General features: G+C 33.6%; 1 pseudogene; it reads left to right on the top strand.

Annotated features, from left to right (window-relative positions):
• The first annotated feature begins 490 nt into the window (after positions 1-490).
• Positions 491-21962, top strand: LOC139518602 (uncharacterized; annotated as a pseudogene).
• The last annotated feature ends 250 nt before the right edge of the window (positions 21963-22212 follow it).

Here is a 22212-nt window from a genome sequence, read left to right as displayed (position 1 = left end):
AACAGTATTAATGACGAAAATAATTAATAAAATAGTTTACGAATTTTATTATTACATGTGACGTATAGTTTTAAATGCAAGATTTCAAATGCAAATAAAATTTTTAATTCTTATCTAAATCTATAAATTTATATCAAAAAGGATTGTAATTTAAACTTGAAAACAATTCGTTTCGTGTCGCGAAACACTAAGTTCAAAGATTAAAATCATGCACAATTTCTTCATATATATTATAATATATACGAGTTTATAACCGATGGTGCGTTTCATTTGATGTTCATATTCACATACCAGAATGAGCAAAACACGAAACCCAATTTTTACAGAAACAGATTTTGGATCAAGTGGAGGGCCAGAAGGGCATTTTATTCAGCAAACACAGCACTATAACCACAAACGCCGCTTAAAAAAGAGCATGGGAGTCTATTTGCAGTAAGGTAAATGCTTGTAACTTGAACCATAAACGGACAGCCGAAGAAATAAAAAAGAAATGGTCGACCTACACAAGTACCGTGAAGAAGCAGACATCATTTGTAAGACGAGAGGCAAACAAGACTGGTGGGGGCCCTCCTCCAGATGGTTTGACACCACTGCAAAACAAGGTTGTGGGAATCATCGGACAATTGACGGGATTGCTGCAAAGAAAAAGGCAATGCACGGAATCTCATTGTTAGTTTGTGTAAGTCATTGTCAAATCTTCTGCACAAATCAATAATCATTGGACGCGACAATCTGTACCTGTTCGTATGATATCAAAGTCATCTAAATAGTCCAAATGGTTGTCGTAGTCTCTAAGCAGTCTATTTCTACGAATATTCTGGTGCACTCTTCTCATGTACACATAAGCCGCAGCCGTATTTGTCTGAGACGTGTCCTAAGGGTAGGATAAAGATAGGATGATCTTAGGACACCTAATTAGGTGTCCTAAGGAATTAGGTGTCCTAAGGTTAGGACGAAAAATACGATATATCCTAAGTTAAGAGAGCTTCGAGAACACGACTTAGGACAACGACTTGTCATAAGTTGGTCTGAGGACACGCCCTAATCCTAAGATAGCTTCGAGAACACCACCCCTGGTTTACAATCACACCACTCCTTATCTTTAAGAACTTTTATGTGTTTTATTTACAGAATAGTCAATATACATAATTTAAAGACAAGTCAGATACCAAAGATCTTAAAAATATGAATATATACGTCAACACAACGTTGGTGACAAAATTTAACCTCATATTACATTATTAACATATTATAAACTGTAATAAAACCTAGAAACATAATAAAAAGAAGGCGTTCGCCCAAAACTATGTCAACTTCTTAAAAAAAATACAAGACTCATTTTAAAATGATGGAACACAAGTTCAAGTTAATGAGGAGAGACATTCACAATAATAACAACTTACCCACGCATCAGGTTATATTTGTTTGTTTATTATAAAACCGCAAAGGTTATAAAAAGTGCATGTTATCATTTATCAGCAAACTAACATTTTTTTGCAATTAAACCATATTAAGATAGGATGTAGTTGTGATTCATTTATGTTCATAGACCAAGCTGTGGCAAGGTACAGAAATTGTTTAAATCAATCAATTTGATGACAGTAACATGTGAACAGCCGAAATTCCCGCCCAAATAGTTTGCATCTTCGGTGATCATCAGCTTTATAGTTTTAAACATATTTGTTTATAGTGGATTGGTAAACAAGTTTTGCAACTTATATTAATCCCTTTCAACTTTTCGGGTGCGAGTGCTGCCTTGTAGCGGCATTAGCATGCTCTTTTTCGATATCTAAAAGGGTATCTTTAACGTGCAAGATATATGGCTCTCTCTTAACACGGGTCATCTATTTATCGTTCCCTTCCGACGAACTATCATCGTTTCCTCAAGACTATACTCGCAAATGGTGTCAAGGGAGAGCCGAAAATTCAGTCCTTGAAATTTTCATCCCGAACGGGAATAGAACCAGGAACCTTTGTGTTAGTAGTCCGATGCACTAACCACGACACCACGGCACTCAGTTTAATATATCAATACAGATTCCCGCTGATGATAAGATGCGTTCGAATCCAATCTTAATTGACTAGGATTTCGTGCCGACGGTTGATAGTTCGATTTTCACGTATTTAAATGGAGTTAAAATCATTCAAACAATCGAATAATCATTTCAAACAGTTTTCTTTAAAACAATGAACTAGGTTTTATTCTAACTTTTTTTTCAAAACTGCTTTTTGAAGTTTACATGATACCAGTATTGAAATATAGTTCATATAATTATAAAAGTGAAAATTTTTATTATCTAGAGTTATATACATGTACATAAGATAAAATTGAATTTCAATAATATGGTAATGGACAACCTATATTTAATTTACGAGTTTAAACCCAGAGCGAGTCTGAAACTAGCGAGCAATAAGGCGATATATCTGAGTTAAGTCTGAGTACATAAACAGATATGGTTGACCTTTTTATGTCTTCTGGAGAAACAAATGGGGATGTCATGGGTTATAGCCGTATAGGTATTATAGAGGAGACAAAGGCGTTTTTTTTGCACAAAGTTTCCAGATGATGTTTTAAAATTTGAAATAAGGCCCCAATATTTGAAAAAAATCAAAACCCCAAATGGGTTAAGATCAAATATATTTAAACTGGTTTATGAAAAAAAAATAGCATGAAAAACTAAGTCGACAAAACAGGTCGAAAAGGGGTTGGTTGGTCTATTCCATGTATTCCTGAAAAAAATAGTTGGATAGTCAAGGCCAGTAGTATGGCTATAAAGCTACTGTAGAGGAGATCGTTTTTGCAAGTTTTCTATAGAGACTATATGACACTGTGCGGGACAAATTTGCCATTCCAGAATTGGCAAATCTGACTTTGTCGGTTTACAAGATATCAAAAATATTTTTTGCCCAAGTGATAGATAATAAAAAAAAACAATTTCCCCATATGTCCCACCATGTCACTGTTGTCACCACAGCTGATAAAAAGGACATTTTCAGTGGGAAATTTACAATTTCCCATGGAACATTAGTAGAAAGTTTCTTCCCATGGGAATTTTTGTAAGAACCAGGCAGCGTGCGATACATGAAGGTTTCAGATTTTTTCTATAATTGGTCCAGTAGAAGCAATAAATGAAAAATGCTCAAAAAATAATTTTGAGTGGGAAAATATGAGTGGTTGCCATGGTAACGGACACACAATTTTTTGGTTGTTAAGCATGGTAAAATCTTTCAAAAATCAGCTAAATCACCACAATTCAGAGCCTGATTATGAATCAAATCGTGCATTTTTCATTAATTTTCATATGTAACATTGATAGAACTTGGTTTAAGCTTCATTTTGGTGAAGATTGCATGTCAACCAAATTTGTAACTTTTTTGTAAAATTTTGTGACAAAAATGCATATTTTCAACTTTTCTGAAAATGGGATTTTTGCTGAATTACCACATTTTCTCTGGTGTTTTTCAGAAAAGTGCAAATGTGTACAGAATAGTTAGCACTGTAGTTATGAAGTTTGGATACTACTTTACCAAATTTAATAGAAAAATGTGTGGGATTTTTTTTAGTTTTATCACCATAGCAACCGATTTTTTCCTTGGAAACGGAGTTTTCTTTTGCAGAATATTGCAGTTTAAGAGCTTAAATGTCCTGAATTTTTCATAACCGATAAGAAAAATACATAAAAGCTAATGCAAACTTTAAATTACAATCGTCAAGTGTTGTTGACTTCAATTGTTACCACGGAAACACATATAATCCATAGCAACATTCACTCTGAAATTGCATAAATAGAAACTTATATAAGATATACATGTAGATTCTTGAAAAGATTATGTTTGGTCGGAGAGCCTGATTATAAATAGAATCATTTTTTTTTCAGAAATTTTATATATACAAGATCGATTATCCATAACTTGGGTTTAGCTTCAGAGGTTTGTAAAGGTATATTGCAGTTCGCTTGTCAGGGTTTTTGATTTTTTGTCAGATTTTCGGAAACCTCAGGTTTTATTCATTTGAATACCAAAAAAAAAATGGCATTGACCCCCATTTATCTTTTTATAAATCTTTTACATGTATAATGATATTAAGCAATCTGTAAAAGTCTTATAAAATTCAAATTATTCTTTGATAGTTTTGAGAATGTAAACTTGTCAATGAAATAGCTATGAAAAGTCAAGAGAATATTTTCCAGCCAAAATTTCAATGGCTAATATCTCGAAATCAAGCACATTGATCTCTATATTTTTTGACTCTTTTGATTCCTTTATTAATCCCCTATCGATATTCACTTATATTTAAATTGAAAGATCCAAAATAATGTCATACAATTGTGAAACTCCAAGTCAAATGGACAAATTTATCTTTCTGCTTTAAAATGAATTTTTAATAAGGAAACATTTTTTTTTGGAGTCTCAGAATATGATCAAGATTCTTTGATAGAAAGTCATTGAATTTTTATTTCAATATAATGAAGTATTTTTAAGATGCTTGGATAGCAATTTAAATAGAGAGAACCTAATTTTATTAATAAAACATCTCCATTCTATATATATTTCTTGCCAACCTACTTTACACAAACGAGAGCTTACTTTGGTAGTATATTTATATTGGGTTATAGCTATATTAGCAGGGTTGATGTTTTGGTTTTCCGTATAACCGCAATTTACTCAATTTTCTTTGTAATATATATATATATATACTAGTAGTAACAAGGATATCGTTTCTGGGGGGCCTTTATAGTTTGTTGTTCATGCTGTGTAAGCTAATGCTCCGTGTTGAAAACCGTACTTTGGCCTATAATGGTTTAATTTTAGGAATAGTGACTTAGATAAAGAGTTTTCTTATTGGCATTCATACCACATTTTCTTATATTATTCTGCTCATTATTGAAGTCAATGATATATATGATCTAATTATTCAATGATTTTACTTTGCAATGACTACGATAGTGATACATTTTAATATATATATACAGCCTCCTCTATTAATAACAACTGTTTCCTTTGAATCTTAAATAAGAAATAAGATAAAACAAAGGTTTGCATTATTTCGCAAAGGTTTGCATTGTAACGCAAACATTGGAAGAAATATTTTTAAAAATGTGTGGCGCTAATACGTTTCCGTAGATTTTAAGAAAGGTAGTGCATATGTTAGTTAAGAATCAGTGCTCACCCATTACATTAAGAATTGAAAAATCGTAATGTACAGCTGATAGAGTTGAGGATGAGTGTCATTTTTCAATCGAATGCTCACTTCATAATAATTTGAGGGAGGAACTCTTTCAGCACATTTCTAGCACATCTCGATGTTAACACAAGAAAACTTGACTATTATGGGGGATACTGACGATTGTATTGTTAAAAAATAGTTCTTTTGAATTATGTAGTACATGTCTTCATACTGACTGTTATTTGAAAAATATGGTTGGGTTTTTTTCTATTTTGTTTTGGCTCAGATTGTGACTGAGGCTTATGGTGCTATAAAGATAATTATATCATATTATTATTGTTGTAAAGTCTTTATGTTGTTCCAATCATTATACCGCCGCTTCAAAAAAGTGTGGTATACTGTTTTTCCTCTGTCTGTCTGTCCGTCCTTCCAACCGTCCAGTTCATCCATCCGTCCCATGAATATTTTCGTTGAATTTTTTCATGAACTACATTACAAGGATTTCTGAAAGGTTTATTGAAGTCGGCTATATCGTGTGATAAGTTTTCAGATTCATCACTCAACCACTTCCTGTTTACCGAACACTTTTCACATAACAGCCAAGTTAAAAAAAAATCGTCATATTTTTCTGAAGAACTACAATTTAATACAAAGATTTCTGAAAATTGGTTTCGGGGTTTATATTAGTCAGCTATACTGTGTGATGCTTTTTCAAATTCAAAACTCAACAACGAAATATTTGGGCGAGGTATCATCAGTAGTTTGCACCATCATTGGTTGTTTATATGCTCTTTATAGACCATTTAATTTGGAAAAATGAAATATTCTGTTCTGTTTTATTCTATATACAGATTTCGAATTGAATATATAGAAAGTATTCGAACTACCTAAGCCTGATGTTATATATACGGAGTTATTTCTTTAAAAAACATGTTTTTATATCTAATAATACACACAGACATTTTTTTTTATCCTGTTACCCTTATGCTTGACTTGATAAGTATTGGACTTATGGATTGTGGGAGTATTGGGCTGTCGGAACAATGGATTGTCGGACTATTGGGTTGTTGTACTAATGGGTTGTCAGACTAATTGGCTGTTGGACTAATGTGCTGTTGGACCAATAGGTTTTCGGACTAATGGGTTGTCCGACTAATGGGCTGTCGGACTAATGGACTGTCGGACCAATGGGCTGTCGGAATAATGACATGTAACCTATATGGCCTGGTTAACTAATGAAATTTATTAAAATTTACCATTTGATCTTAGGAGAACCTTTCTGGAGCCCTCTTTTCGTCATACATACACTACTATATTGTTCGACTTTCATATAGATTTTTTTTTATCTTTGTTGTTAATTTAAAAAAGAAGATGTGGTATAATTGTTAATGAGACGGTTACATGCCATTATTCCGAAAAGATAAAAAAAAAATCTACATGAAAGTCGAAAAATATAGTAGTGTATGTAGATTTTTCTTTAGTTAACCAGGCCATATAAGGCAAATTATACAGTTAACAGTGACACCAATAAAATTCAAACTTGATCTCTGTGTATACATGTTTCATAAGATTTGATTGAGGTAAACAAAAATTATAAAATATAAACCAACTTTGTGACAACTATTAATGTACTGACGAACATGAGTTAAACCTACTACAACTCCTCCCCGCCCCAAAAAATAAAAAATTGCGGCACGAAAGTGTTTATTTTAGTTTTTGCCCTTGTACCTTGAATCGATCAAATGTGTGCATAAAGAGTGGGACATTGGAAATTTACTTTTTTTATTTCACATGGGACACTTAAGTCTTGTATTCATGAATGTTTACAACTTGTTGGGACTAGAAAACATTGATAATTACAAAGAACAATAAGAATGGTATGTACTGCGCTGTTTCTAGTGTTGCAGTTAATTGAATGTGTGGAATTTGTATTCAAATTATTACTGTTATTAATCTTGTATTTATGCAGACATTCTCAGCTTAGTGGTTCCATTCCAAATCTCGGGATTAATGCAGTCTTTTGTAAAGGTTACAGAGACAAATACAGAAAATAAGGGCGTAATTCATGTAAAGGTTAAAAAAAAAACCTTGAGAATAGCAAAACAATTTTTTTGAAGATTAATCCTAAAAAATGATACTTCTATTTACCGGTTTACTATCTTAAAGGAGAGGAGGGGGATTTCAGAAGGATAAGAAGTGTGCTTCAGCTGAATCCCCCTCCCAAACACACACACACACACAACAAGATATTAAGTTATCGGAATTTAGAACTTGTGAGATATATGTAGAACGACGCATAGTAAGGAATGATTCCTTATTGATAAAATTATATTGCTTGATAATTCTGATTTGATAGTTTTGCCGGTAATAGCATAATTATTTTACCGGGATTAGCACAATTCCAACCTAGCAGATGTATTCTATTTGTCTATCTCGGAGATCATGAATTTCATTTGCGGGATAGTAGTACAACAAAGCAGTTATTAATGATATGTTAATAGCTACATGTATATATTAAGAGGATTCCATTATACTGGACTTCCGATATTAGCTATCACCCATTGCCTATTATATTTTTTTTAAATCACCATCAACTTAAAATGTGTTCAATTTGCCTGTCCCTCTTTATCCACCCGTCCATCACACTTCAGTTTCAGTTTAGAAATGCTTTGACCATGCCCAAATGATTCTATTATTGGTTTGTTAATATTATGTTACGGGTCAATTTTGTGATTCATGCTGGTGGAATAACATCTCAGACGGATGTGTGCCATAAGAAATTAAGAATTTTCTTACGTTTGTTATGGCCATATATATCTTGCCTTTCCATAAGCCAGGTTGGCCCGGCTTTTGCAATCCCATGAAGTTCATCACCTGTCAACCTTAAACCAGATGCTCCACAGAGCACAGCTTTATACGACCGCAAAGTTCGAATCCTGAACAGTATGGACACAACATTAAAGCTTGATACAACTCTGAATTTGAATTGCGAATAGTTGACACAACATAGTTTTCTGACACAGAATGAATGTGGTCTAAGAACTTAAACTTACCTATTATGGTCCAATATCCCAATTCTAAATACATGGTTAGATTCTTCATTTCAAAGAACCCCAAGAATTCATTTTTTGTTAAAATCAAAGTAAGTTTAATTTTGGACCCTTTGGACCTTAATGTAGACCAATTTGAAAACGGGACCAAAAATTAAGAATCTGCATTCACAGTTCAGATTCGGCATACTAATATTTAAGAACCCCAATTATTCAAGTTTAATTTTGACCCTTTTGGTCCCTAATTACTAAACTGTTGGGACCAAAACTCCCAAAATCAATCCTAACCTTCCTTTATGGTCATAAACCTTGTGTTAAAATTTCATAGATTTCTATTTACGTATACTGAAGTTATTGTGTGAAAATCAAGAAAAATGTCTAAATGGGCCCTTTTTTGGCCCCTAATTCCTAAACTATTGGGACCAAAACTCTCAAAATCAATCCCAACCTTCTTTTTGTGGTATATAACCGTGTGTATAAATTTCATAGATTTCTATTAACTTAAACTAAAGTTAAAGTTCGAAAACCAATGTTTCTTCCCAGACAAGACTGTGAGTGAAGCAAAGACTTAAGTCATATTCCAATTTGAACGCTTTATTTATATGTTTTTTGTACATAAATTTCTATTTATGCAGTTTTTAGTGGATGATGCTATGGATAATGTCTTTCCGTGGTAACAATTGAAGTCAACAACACTTAACGATTGTTATTTAAAGTTTTCATTAGCTTTTATGTATTTTTCTTATCGGTTATGAAAAATTCAGGACATTTAAGCTCTTAAACTGCAATATTCTGCAAATGAAAACTTCGTTTCCAAGGAAAAAATCGGTTGCTATGGTGATAAAACTAAAAAAAATCCCACACATTTTTCTATTAAATTTGGTAAAGTAGTATCCAAACTTCATAACTACAGTGCTAACTATTCTGTACACATTTGCACTTTTCTGAAAAACACCAGAGAAAATGTGGTAATTCAGCAAAAATCCCAATTTCAGAAAAGTTGAAAATATGCATTTTTTCACAAAATTTAACAAAACAATTACAAATTTGGTTGACATGCAATCTTCACTAAAATGAAGCTTAAACCAAGTTCTATCAATGTTACATATGAAAATTAATGAAAAATGCATGATTGTATTCATAATCAGGCTCTGAAATGTGGTGATTTAGCTGATTTTTGAAAGATTTTTCAACGCTTAACAACCAAAAAATTGTGTGTCCGTTACCATGGCAACCACTCATATTTTCCCACTCAAAATTATTTTTTGAGCGTTTTTCACTCATTGCTTCTACTAGGCCAAATGTAGATAAAATCTGAAACCCCCCATGTATCACATGTATATGGCACACTACCTGGTTCTTATAAAGAGCTGTACTTAAGAATGAAAGTTATAAATCTGTTTTAATCTATATACATGGGGAAACATGAATCGTGTTTAAGATTGTTTATAACTATAATCTTATAACTTCATGAAATTGACATCGTAATTATTATTAATATACTTTTCTTTTTCGTCGACGTAACTCGATATGCGTGGTTTTCGCCACTATACATATGTGAACTAACTTTTTTTCATTCATTTGGTCAAATTTACTTATCATGTTAATTCAATGTTGTTACTCGTTTGCACAAAAATCTTTTATTTCAAATAATTTTTGGCAAACACCTTTGAGAGTCTGGTTAGATTTGTATTTTATGATCTCTCATTTTTTGGATTGCTGGTGATTTTTTTTGTACGAATAGACTACTTAGACTACTATCATATACATAGAGAAAAATTCGAATTAGTTTTTTTTTAATTTGTATTTTTTCATCACTAAGTAGCTGAAATTTATTGGGAAACTTGCATTTCGGGAATATTCTTTACTTCTAAGTTCGAATTAAGAGTTTATAAACATTTTCAAATATTGAATACGCAACCAAATCTCCATGTATTATTTATGTTTCTGGTAAAGGCGTTTGATTGGGTATTAGTTTGAGGTATGCGTGTTTTCGGTAACATTCCTCCAATCCTTGGGTCCCTTACTTTTTCTCATCTTCATTAATGACCTACCTGCAGCAATAACATCAAAAACACGCTTGTTTGCAGATGATTGTATCTTATACAGAAACATAACAAATCACAAAGATTGTACCATACTACAAAATGACCTAAACTGCCTAGCCAAATGGGAACAAACTTGGGGTATGCAATTCCATCCAGAAAAATGCAACTCTCTCTCTGTGACAAGATCCCATTCACCATTCAAACATGACTATGTATTAAAAGGCCACATTTTAGAATCCGTCAGCACTGCAAAATATCTCGGTATCACCCTTTCTCACAACATATCTTGGGACACACATATCAACAACATTACTGCAAAAGCAAATAAGATATTAGGCTTTCTTAAAAGAAACTTAAAAATAAACCAGGAAGAAACAAAAAGTTTGGCATACAAATCAATGGTACGTTCCAACTTAGAATACTGCTCTTCAGTTTGGTCACCTCACACCCAAAAACAAAATAAACAGCTGCGCCATGAGCGCATGATACGCCCGACGTCTTGTGTGGAAGTTTTATGCAATAATCATAAATAGTTTCTGAGAAAGTTTTAAGCAATAACCATATATTGTTTTTGAGACACGGCGGGACATGTGAAACCCCCAACCCTGTTTTTTTTTTACAAAAAACTAAATATCACTAAAATAAAATTTTGAATCAAAACAAAAAAGTATACAGATCTTTAGATTAATATAACAAAGAAGTGGGTAAAGTTTTAAGCAATACTCATAAATTATTTTTGAGATACGGCGCGACATGTAAAAAAAACCTTCCCTGTTTAACAAAATACTCAATAACTCCAAAAAAAAGTTTTGAATCATCACCAAAAAGTATACAGATCTTTAGATTAATATAAAAAAGAAATGTGTAAAGTTTTAAGCAATAATCATAAATTGTTTTTGAGATACGGCACAACATGTATATAAAAAAACTCCCCCTTTTTTACAAAATACTCAATAACTCAAAAATGAAATTTTGAATCATCACCAAAAAAGTATACAGATCTTTAGATTAATATAACAAAGACATGTCGTTTTAAGCAATAATCATAAATCGTTTTTGAGATATGGTGCGACATGTAAAAAAAACCTGCCCCTTTTTTACAAAATACTCAACAACTCATTTTCCGTTTACAGTGGTACTGTGGAACTCACTTCCACAAAACGTCTTCAGTGTTAACTCCCTGGATCAGTTTAAAATACTGAACACACTATATATATAGAAATACATTTTTCTTTCAAATATCAATCACCTTTTGGACAGACTTGCTTTTTCTTTTTATTCGTAAAAATTATCATTCAGAGACATAAATTACAAGTTATATGTCTCTGGTTTATATATATTTGAACGCTTCAAAAATGCTTCAGAATACTATAAGCCTGTATTGTTGTTATTTTTTTAGGGTCAATGACCCCCTCCCCCCTCCTGAAAAAGGTAAAATAATTGTATTATTTAATTTGAATAATTGTTTTAAAAATATAATATCAATTAAGGTCAGTCAAACCCAAATTCAACAAAATTGAGTGTCATTCACCGCGTTTATTTTCTTTTAGCGGATTTGATCTCAGTTTTAATTCATTCAATAAATAATAGTAAAATCTACTTTCAATATGCATATTTGACTTCTAAATAACACTTGGAAAATAATTTTGAACAACGAATTTGTCACAATTTCGCTTTTGACGTCTGCCAAGCTTAGTTTGGTCTTGCAAATGCATGCGATACTTGTCACTGAACGTTGAACAAACAGTAACTATCCACCAAGCCATCTGCAATTGCGATACCTCTGTTACATACATGTACCCGTCATTTTGTCAAATGCTTGGTACTATAAACGAAGTAACGAAGAATCACCCTGAGAAATACCAAAAAAGGGCATCAACACACATCCTAAAATCAGTACCTTACATATCACATCAAAAGGAATCGAAAAGCTATCAAACGAGATTAACCCTCATAAAGCCACAGGCCCAGTTAACATCACTTGCCGCTTACTCAAAGAAATGCAGACACAAATCGCACCACTGAATTCTTTGCCTAATTTTCCAAAAATCTTACATCACCGGAATTACCCCTAACGACTGGAAACATGCTAGAGTCGCACCAGCATACAAACAGGGGGACAAACATAAACCGGTCAACTACAGACCAATCCGTTTACTTGTATTTACTGCAAGTTAATGGAGCATATAGTCACCTCGAACATGAAACATCTTAAATCCAATAACATCTTGTAAGACCTCCTACATCACTTTCGGTACTATCTATTTTGTGAAACATAACTTCTCTCTTTCATTCATTAACTTCAAATACACAAACAGAACTCGTAAAAGTGGACTTTGCAAAAACCTCTGACAAAGTTTCACATCGTCACTAACTTTACAAATTAAATCATTTTGGCTTCACTGGAAACACATTTAATTGGATCTCTGTATTTCTCTCCGAACGTACTCAGACAATTGTTCTGGAAGGAAAATCATCAAGCACAGTCCCATTCACCTCTGGGGTTCAATAAGGTACTGTCTTAGGACCAGTCTTATTCTTGGTCTTTATTAACGACCTTCCAGACTATCTTGTTCATAGCAAACTAAGATTATTTGCTGCTGACAGTATCATATACATGCCAGTTAAATTCCAGGATGACTGCCTCAAACTTCAAGCTGATCTTGATGCAGCAGCGAAATGTGAAGTAGACTGGATGATGGCCTTCTACACAGACAAGTGTACTGTTCTCTCTGTCACAACTAAACATCAACTTTTGCAACATAGGTACATTCTTCACAATCATAAGTACCTAGGCATCGCATTACAATCCAACCTCAAATGGGAAAAAACCTACAGATGATAATATCTCTAAGACAATAAAACACTTAAACATATTAAAAGAAACATGAAAACAGCAAATCAGAACATTAAAAGCAAGGCATACTTGTCCACTTCAAACTCGAGTACTCGTCTGTAGTATTGCATGGTCTTATTCAGACACTGAGGTATAAATAACCCGTAAAAGCCCATAGAAATATAAATAAACAACGGCGGTTTTATTCAAACCCAAATGTTGATTATGTCTTCTACAGAGCTAGGCTTTAAACGATAAAGCGACCGAATCAATAAAATATCTGCTTTAAATACCACGTACAGTTAAAAAAAAAAGTAACAACTTTAACCTGGGACTATTATACTATAACAGTCCCAGCTTTAACCAACCGCATACAATTCAAACTTGTATATAAAGAGCACTCGAAAATGCTTTAATCTAAACAACTATTGGTTATTACCGAGATGAAAAGAAAATACTATGTAAAGACACTGAGAGTCCTTACTGATTAACCAATAAAAATCTACTACACTTTTTGGTTTACCCTCGATTCGAACATGCAAGCAAAATAATAACCATGAAAATAAATTTGAAAATATAAGCCATTCTGCACATAACTTTGAATACAAAAACCCGATTACGCAACACTCCTATCATTAATGGACTGTTTAACAAGGCACGCCTAAAGACCTACAGAAGCTTGTTTCTACCATGTCAGTTGCTTAATAGACAAAAGCAGCCGCCTTGCATTTGAAAATTATTGTCTTGCATAGAAATATCCATCAAACTGCACCCAAAATATTTTCAAGATTTTTCACATAGACAATATGGTCGTACCAAGATTAATCATCGAATGACGTAATCAAGTCATTCAGTTCCTTACCATCAACCATGGCACTTCACGCATCAATGTTAATTTGGGAATCTTTTATCGTGGCTAAGTTCTGGGTTTTATTAGTTCAGCTGTTCTCGGTAAAACAATATACGGAGGTTCACACTCACCAACCTTTCAAGTATTGTGAAAGACCCATTACATATCCTCTTTTTAAGAGTTTTCACAATTAATTCCTTATACTCATAGCATATCTTAGCATTAGGATATTGTCTTTTTGGAAGAGTTTGAATTATAAGACTCCCCTCTAAAAGTTCATCAAAGTGTTTGACAAAACTTTAATATCAACACCAATTTTAATCCAGTTAAACATTTTTAGTGCGCATTTATTTTCCCATTCATTTAAATTTAAATTGATATTCCAAGCTACAAATTTATTAGGGTCTTTAAACCGCAAGTCAACGACTGGTTGACACGGACACTACCCTCTGTATAACCCACTGAAGCAGCCAAAATTTGGGACACGGGTTGAGCCTATTCACCGCTGTAATTATCTCAGCTCACTTGTGTTCGCTTTTTTTCTTTAAAAACAGAAGAAAATTCCCATTCTGACCTCATGTAGATAGCTTTCGCCTTCTATATTCTAACCCAATTTCTTGGATAAAAATCAAACCTAAGAGACAAATATATTTCTTGTTTTTTTTTCCTATTCTTTTATATTTCTTTCTTTTGTATTTCTACTCAACAGGAAAATTACAGATGTGGATACTCAACCCTCGACCCGCGTGAAAATAAAATCACTAGGGCTGCAGTGTCCCTCGAGTCAAAGGTTACATATCCAAAATAAAAAAAAAAAACAATATTATTAATCTTTAAATATTATTACCCTGAAAAAGTAACGTAAAAATTACAAAACATGCTTTACAGCATTCATTCTTTATCTTTGATCAGTCTGCTATATAAAGGCCCTCTCTTTTACAATAGTGACAACTTTCTTTTCTTGCATAACTAGGTTAGACATATTTGTCATTTTGCACTTTGTATTCTAAAACACCGAAGTGCAGACAAACAAACCATTAAACAAACCAACAGGCTATGCCATGCACCGTTTTCCCTTTCACAAGTTGTCCAACTGCCAAGTTTGATAAATGTTCACTTTATCGGCCTCAAACTCAAGATACTAAAAATATCTAATTGAACCATCAAGCCCCTTATAACAAACATACAATCATGTACATGTACCAGCAACATTACTCGTATCTGTAAATGTTCAACTGAATGACAATTTACTTCTTGCATTTGTCATCAACGCAACACAAATGTTTGCCAACCCAGTGGTAGTAAGCTATGCACCCCTTTCTCTCGAACGGTAAGTAAACACGACATGAAAGATGTCGCTAAGAATGAAACTGCCTCAGTCCCACCACCAATTTAAGCAGCCGTACTCGGTGATCACGTTTGCACATTAGATGTTTTCTTCAAGACTTCCAAACTGCAAAATGCAATAGCATTCAGACATTTTCCAGATGTATATCTTTCCCTGTCAGCACCATCACGCTATTCGCCGTTTCTCCTGTTAAACCCCCATACTCCTAAACACGTTTCTCTACAGAGTAATCTATTAAAATATTGTCCCTTTTCAGTTTTGTATAAACTTGAATCTGATATCGGCTCCACTTGAGACCTCACTACAGGATACCCGGGATTAACAGCTTCCCTATCAGCGAATGTCTAAGTTTCAACACACCAGCTATATAAATCAACTAAAAGAAACAAAAAGCTAAATGTCATTAAGCTATTCTACAAAGTTGACAAATATTAAAAGTCTGTATTCGTTAAGACATAATGCAAAATAAATTATGACACATATCAAGTATACAACAATCAAAAATTAGTCTACTCGACTAAACACACATCAAATGAAAATTCTAGTTCTAAGTATACAAGGTATAAGTTCCCTTCTAAATTATGTAATAAAATCAGAAACATAAAGTTATACTACATATTTATTTTTTAAAACAAAAAATCCAACCTTTCGTCATTTTCATAAAAAAACAAACATTGTAAACATATATAACTACCTTCTATGTCTATGATACCCAAGTGTAAAATAATTGCAACAAATATTAAACAAACATCACAACCAATACAACCTCGAACGTTGTCCCAAAAGTCGAACGCACCTTAGAAGTTGTACTTGAAAATGTGCAAATTTCACTTTAATAAAGAAATTAAACTAGGGAAATAAATGCTACTTTCATAAATTATTTAATATAATGCATAATATAAATATAATTGTGAAGAAAAGGGCTGTTGATTTTCGATATAATGAGAACAACAGAATGATGCATGATAGTCTGCCGTAAAACGCTTTTCCACCACAGTAAAATAAAACAACAATATCCTACGACATGCGAATCTAGAAAACAATTTAATGTCCGTCACGCATTCAAAATGGACAACATAAAATGCATTCAGCTTTCTGACAAATACAAAACGATTATAAAATAAGTGAAGAACAAGATATTAAAATAAAGTTACGTTTTTTCCCTCTCCCTATGTTTTAAACAACCTATAAATACCATAACATAATAATATACGTAAACAATTTAACGCTACAATTGAAACAACTTCTTACCACATGCCAACACTCTGCACGAGAAAAAATGGCGTGCCTCAACAATATCCGAAAATGTAAACAGAAATACCGAGCATAGCCCTTGCTATCTCTTCTATGTCTATACATACTTTCTCTTCCAATGTTCAACTACTTTAAAATAAATTCCAATGCACATTTTTCTTCCAATGTTCAATCATTTTAAAATAAAGGCCCTAAATTGCCTCGTTCGACTTTATCGAATACACCTGTGACTACATTCCGCATGTACAACAGCGTGTAATAAAAACACTAGTACTACTCGACTTAGTACACACCTATTACAATTCTTATGCCACACCTAGCTATCTATTGCCAATAATTAATTTAAAAAACTTTAATACACCTGTATAGCTACATTCAACATGTACAACATCGTGTAATAAAAACTCTAGAACTACTCGACTAGGTACACAACTGTTGCAATTTTTAGGCCGCAACTATCTATTGCCAACAATTAAAATAAATAACTTACTCAGTTAGTGCACTCAACACAATGTCCCAAATGAACAGAATGACAGACCAACTGTTCAGGCCGACAGTTCAGCAAAGAATGACAGGATAACTCACCTTGTCTATTCTCGCGAGATCTCATTTAAGATAATGTGCTAAATTGGATAGTGGGTAAATTTTTAATTAATTAAAAATATTTAATTCCATCTCGGATTCTTTCGACATTACTCGTTACCTTTCGACATTACTCATTACATGTACCTGTTTGTACACAATTTATCGTTCGTAATTTAATCGCCTTTGATTGGTTAATAGAAATACCTGTTCACTTGAGGTAAATTTTCATACAAATATTCCCTGGTCATTTCGAATAGTTTATTGGTCAATTCAACACGTTAAGTTTAAATTTCAATATGATCATTATTACTTATTTGTTGAGTTTTTATCCACAGAACTGTCCGCAGTCAAAATTACAATTAGAATATGCAAACAAAAAGATAAAGTTTGAGGATTTGAAATTCCACCAATTTGTAGCGGGGGAGATGGAAATAATTGTATCATGTAAAAGCGACAAAGAAAAGAATGGTCGATTATTTTTATTAAAGAAATTTTCGTATTATTATGAATTGTATGATTGGAAAGCTTTGTTACATTTCTATGCTGCCTGGATACGTCGGGTTGAATCTGGTCAAAATAAGTGGTCTGATGATACTGCGGACATTGAGACTCCTTTTTTGGCCAGTTCCGTCAGATCTAGACAGAATAGAACAGGTAATAAATCTTCTACCATTGTAAAAGCACCATCTGTTTGGTTCTGCTCTGATTTTCAGTTCTTTTTCCAGTGCTCATGATAAGGTCATTAAGGGGGTCACAAGGCATGTTCAACATGTTTGTGCGTCTTGTCTATTGAAGGATAACAAGCAATTGCCACATGCTGAGTTAGATCTATCGTGTCCTCGTCATGCGTCATGACTACATGGCAGTAAAATTGATAATGTTTGTGCTCTAGATTGTTGCAATATATGTGAAGGTTCAACATGTTTAAAACATATTTTTGGTGAGCATTGTATTGAAAATCTTGTGTATTTTCATAATCAAGTTAAGAGTTCAGGCGTGCCAAATGTATTTGGTTGTAAAATTCCTGTTTACTCAAAGCTGAATGTCAATTTTTTTTTTAGGTCTATGTTATCTATGTATAATGATTCAGATATAGCTATTTTTTTAGAGTATGGGTTCCCATTGAGTTGTGAAGGTTCATATTCAGGTTTGTCTGAAGAAAAGAATCATGCTGGAGCCAGAAGTCATCCAGATGATATGAGAAAATATTTGAAAAAAGAGTGCACTTACGGTAGCATAATTGGGCCTTTTTTTTAGTAATCCCTTTAATACGGACATGATTATTTCTCCATTAAATTCTGTGCCGAAGAAGGATACTCTAGATCGTAGGGTGATTTTAGATTTGAGTTTTGGTGTTGATGGTGAGGACTCAGTAAACAGTAATATTTCTAAAGATTTGTATTTGGGTAATCCTATCAAGGTTTCTTATCCTTCAGTTGACTCTTTGGTGGAGTTAATAAGGAGAAAAGATTCTGGTTCGTTATGTTTTAAGAGGGACTTAGAGCGGGCTTATAGACAAATTCCAATCTGTCCTGGTGATTGGCATTTGGTTGGATTTTCATGGGAAAATCATATCTGTTTTGATCGGGTATTGTCCATGGGATTAAGGTCAGCTGCATATATTTGTTAAAGGGTGACTAACGCTGTTAGTTTTATATTGGACACTCACTATGATTTACAAATTGTTAACTATCTTCATGATCTAGCGGGTTGTGATGTACAAAAGAAGGCATTTGACGCTTATGCTATTTTGGGTGAAGTATTGGACAACTGTGGTTTAGAGGAATCTGTAGAAAAGGCCGCTCCTCCTTGTACATCTATGGGTTTCCTTAGTATACTCTTTGATACAGTAAGTTGTACTCTATCTTTTACTAAGGATAGGTTGGAGGAAATACTTTATTCGGTCAAAAGTTGGTTGCAAAAGGAGAGATGCTCTTTAAGAGATTTACAATCTTTACACCACTGGGTCGATGCCACTGCTGGTGGACGTTTCGTCCCCGAGGGTATCACCAGCCCAGTAGTCAACATTTAGGTGTTGACATGAATATCAATAACATGGTCATTTTTATAAATTTCCTGTTTACAAAACTTTGAATTTTTCGAAAAACTAAGGATTTTCTTATCCCAGGAATAGATTACCTTAGCCGTATTTGGCACAACTTTTTGGAATTTTGGATCCTCAATGCTCTTCAACTTTATACGTGTTGGACTTTATAAATATTTTGATATGAGCGTGACTGATGAGTCTTATGTAGTCGAAACGCGCGTCTGGCGTACTAAATTATAATCCTGGTACCTTTGATAACTATTTACACCACTGGGTCGATGCCACTGCTGGTGGGCGTTTCGTCCCCGAAGGTATCATCAGCCCAGTAGTCAACATTTAGGTGTTGACATGAATATCAATAATATGGTCATTTTTATAAATTTCCTGTTTACAAAACTTTGAATTTTTCGAAAAACTAAGGATTTTCTTATCCCAGGAATAGATTACCTTAGCCGTATTTGGCACAACTTTTTGGAATTTTGGATCCTCAATGCTCTTCAACTTTATACGTGTTGGACTTTATAAATATTTTGATATGAGCGTGACTGATGAGTCTTATGTAGACGAAACGCGCGTCTGGCGTACTAAATTATAATCCTGGTACCTTTGATAACTATTTACACCACTGGGTCGATGCCACTGCTGGTGGGCGTTTCGTCGCCGAGGGTATCACCAGCCCAGTAGTCAACATTTAGGTGTTGACATGAATATCAATAATATGGTCATTTTTATAAATTTCCTGTTTACAAACTTTGAATTTTACGAAAAAAACACTAAGGATTTTCTTATCCCAAGCATAGATTACCTTAGCTGTTCTTGGCACAACTTTTTGGAATTTTGGATCCTCAATGCTCTTCAACTTTATACTTGTTGGACTTTATAAATATTTTGATATGAGCGTCACTGATGAGTCTTATGTAGACGAAACGCGCTTCTGGCGTACTAAATTATAATCCTGGTACCTTTGATAACTATTTACACCACTGGGTCGATGCCACTGCTGGTGGACGTTTCGTCGCCGAGGGTATCACCAGCCCAGTAGTCAACATTTAGGTGTTGACATGAATATTAATAATATGGTCATTTTTATTAATTTCCTGTTCAACTTTATACTTGTTGGACTTTATAAACATTTTGATATGAGCGTCACTGATGAGTCTTACGTAGAAGAAACGCGCGTCTGGCGTACAAAACGTGTACCCAAGTATATTAAGTTGGATTTAGTTTGGTGGAGCAAGTTTCTAGACATATATAATGGAGTTTCTATGACGTTTCTTATTGACTGGTCTAGTCCAGATTGTGTGCTTTCTTGCGATTCAACTTTGATTGTTTGTGGAGGTATTTGTAATGGGAGGTATTTTCATACCGTCTTTCCAGCATTTATTCGCAGGCAACAGTTGCATATTAATGCTCTGGAACTACTTTCTATTATGGTGTGTCTGAAAGTTTGGGCAAGTGTACTTAAAGGTTCTAGGATTGTTATTTATTGTGATAATTTTTCCTTTGTCACTGTACTAAATTCTGGTGCTAGCAGAAACACGTTCATGCAATCTTGTCTCAGAGAAATCGGTTTTCTGACAGCTAGTCATGAGTTTCAAGTAAAAGGACGGCATTTGAGTGGCGAAGCAAATAGAATTGCTGACATGTTTTCTAGGTGGGATATGGATCCCGGTGTGAGCACAAAGTTTTTAAAGCTGGCTCGTGTCAATGCGTGGAAAGAAATTGAAATGGACGATGGTTTGTTTCGTTTTACGTCAGTTTTACGTCACCTTGGTGAATTTTTCTTTGATATTGTTTATTGTAGATACTGAGCTATGTAAGTTACAGAAAGACACGGAGTTGTGTAAAAAAATCTGCTTTTGCAGAAGGAACTTACAAGAATTTGAAAGTGCAATTTGTTTCTTATTTTTTATTTTGCACATATTTTAATATGTCACCTTTGCCTACTTCTGTAAATATGTCTGTATGGAAAATTTTTGAGTAGGAGTTTTAAGAGTGTAGCTTCTATTCAAAATTATATTAGTGGTGTCAAGACTTTACATTTGCTATTAGGAGTTGAGTTTCCAACGGAAGATTGGTTTTCCATAAAGTTATTGTTTAGGGGTTTGTCTCGTCAAAATCATCATATGCCTCGCAGAGCTCTGCCTATTTCACCACAGATTCTTTTTCAAATGTATGAATTTTTAGATATGCCTAATCCGTGAGATGTCACTATCTGGTGCTGTTTTCTGTTTGCTTTTTTTCTTATGGTTAGAAAGTTAAATTTAGTTCCAACTTCGGCAATGAATTTTGATCCGCACAAACTATTATGCAGAAATAACGTTATTTTTTTTAGTAATTATTTGTTGGTTAGAATGGAATGGTCAAAAACCGTTCAATTTGGTAATAGGAAACTGGAGTTACCATTGGTCAAGATAAAAGAGTCTCCGCTTTGTCCGTACAATGCGTACAATCGTATGTGCACTCTAATACCAGCCGATGGTGATGAACCCGCATTTTTAGTTCCGCAATCTAAAGGATATAAAACTTTATGTTATTCATTTTTTCAGAAAAGACTAAGGGACATTTTAGAAATGTGTGGTTTAAATTCTTCCAAATTTTCCTCTCATTCTTTTCGCAGAGGAGGGGCTACATGGGCTTTTCATAGTAAAGTTCCTTCCGAGTTAATACAATTTCACAGGGATTGGCGTAGTGACGCATATAAAGTTTATTTAGAGTTTGACTTACATGACAAATTGTCTATTTCACGAGCTATGGGTGATGAAATTCTGAATTAATATTGTTGGTTTACCTTATCTTATTTTATTTCTTGTAGACTTTGTGTCAAAAAATAAGGTTTTGTTGCTGTCAGATTCCACATGTAAATATGTCAATAATATTAACTGGCTGGATTGCAATGCTATATCTGGTGCTAATATATACACTCTTCAACAATTTGTAAAAGACAACAAATCACTTTTAAGAGAATACACACATTTGTTATTGCACGTAGGCACAAACGATGTTGGGAATGGTTTTTCCAGTAAA

The sequence above is a fragment of the Mytilus edulis genome, chromosome 4 (genome assembly GCF_963676685.1).
Source record: "Mytilus edulis chromosome 4, xbMytEdul2.2, whole genome shotgun sequence".
NCBI lineage: Eukaryota > Metazoa > Mollusca > Bivalvia > Mytilida > Mytilidae > Mytilus > Mytilus edulis.
Note: the sequence above shows the minus strand (reverse complement) of the source record. Positions and strands in the feature narration are given on the sequence as shown.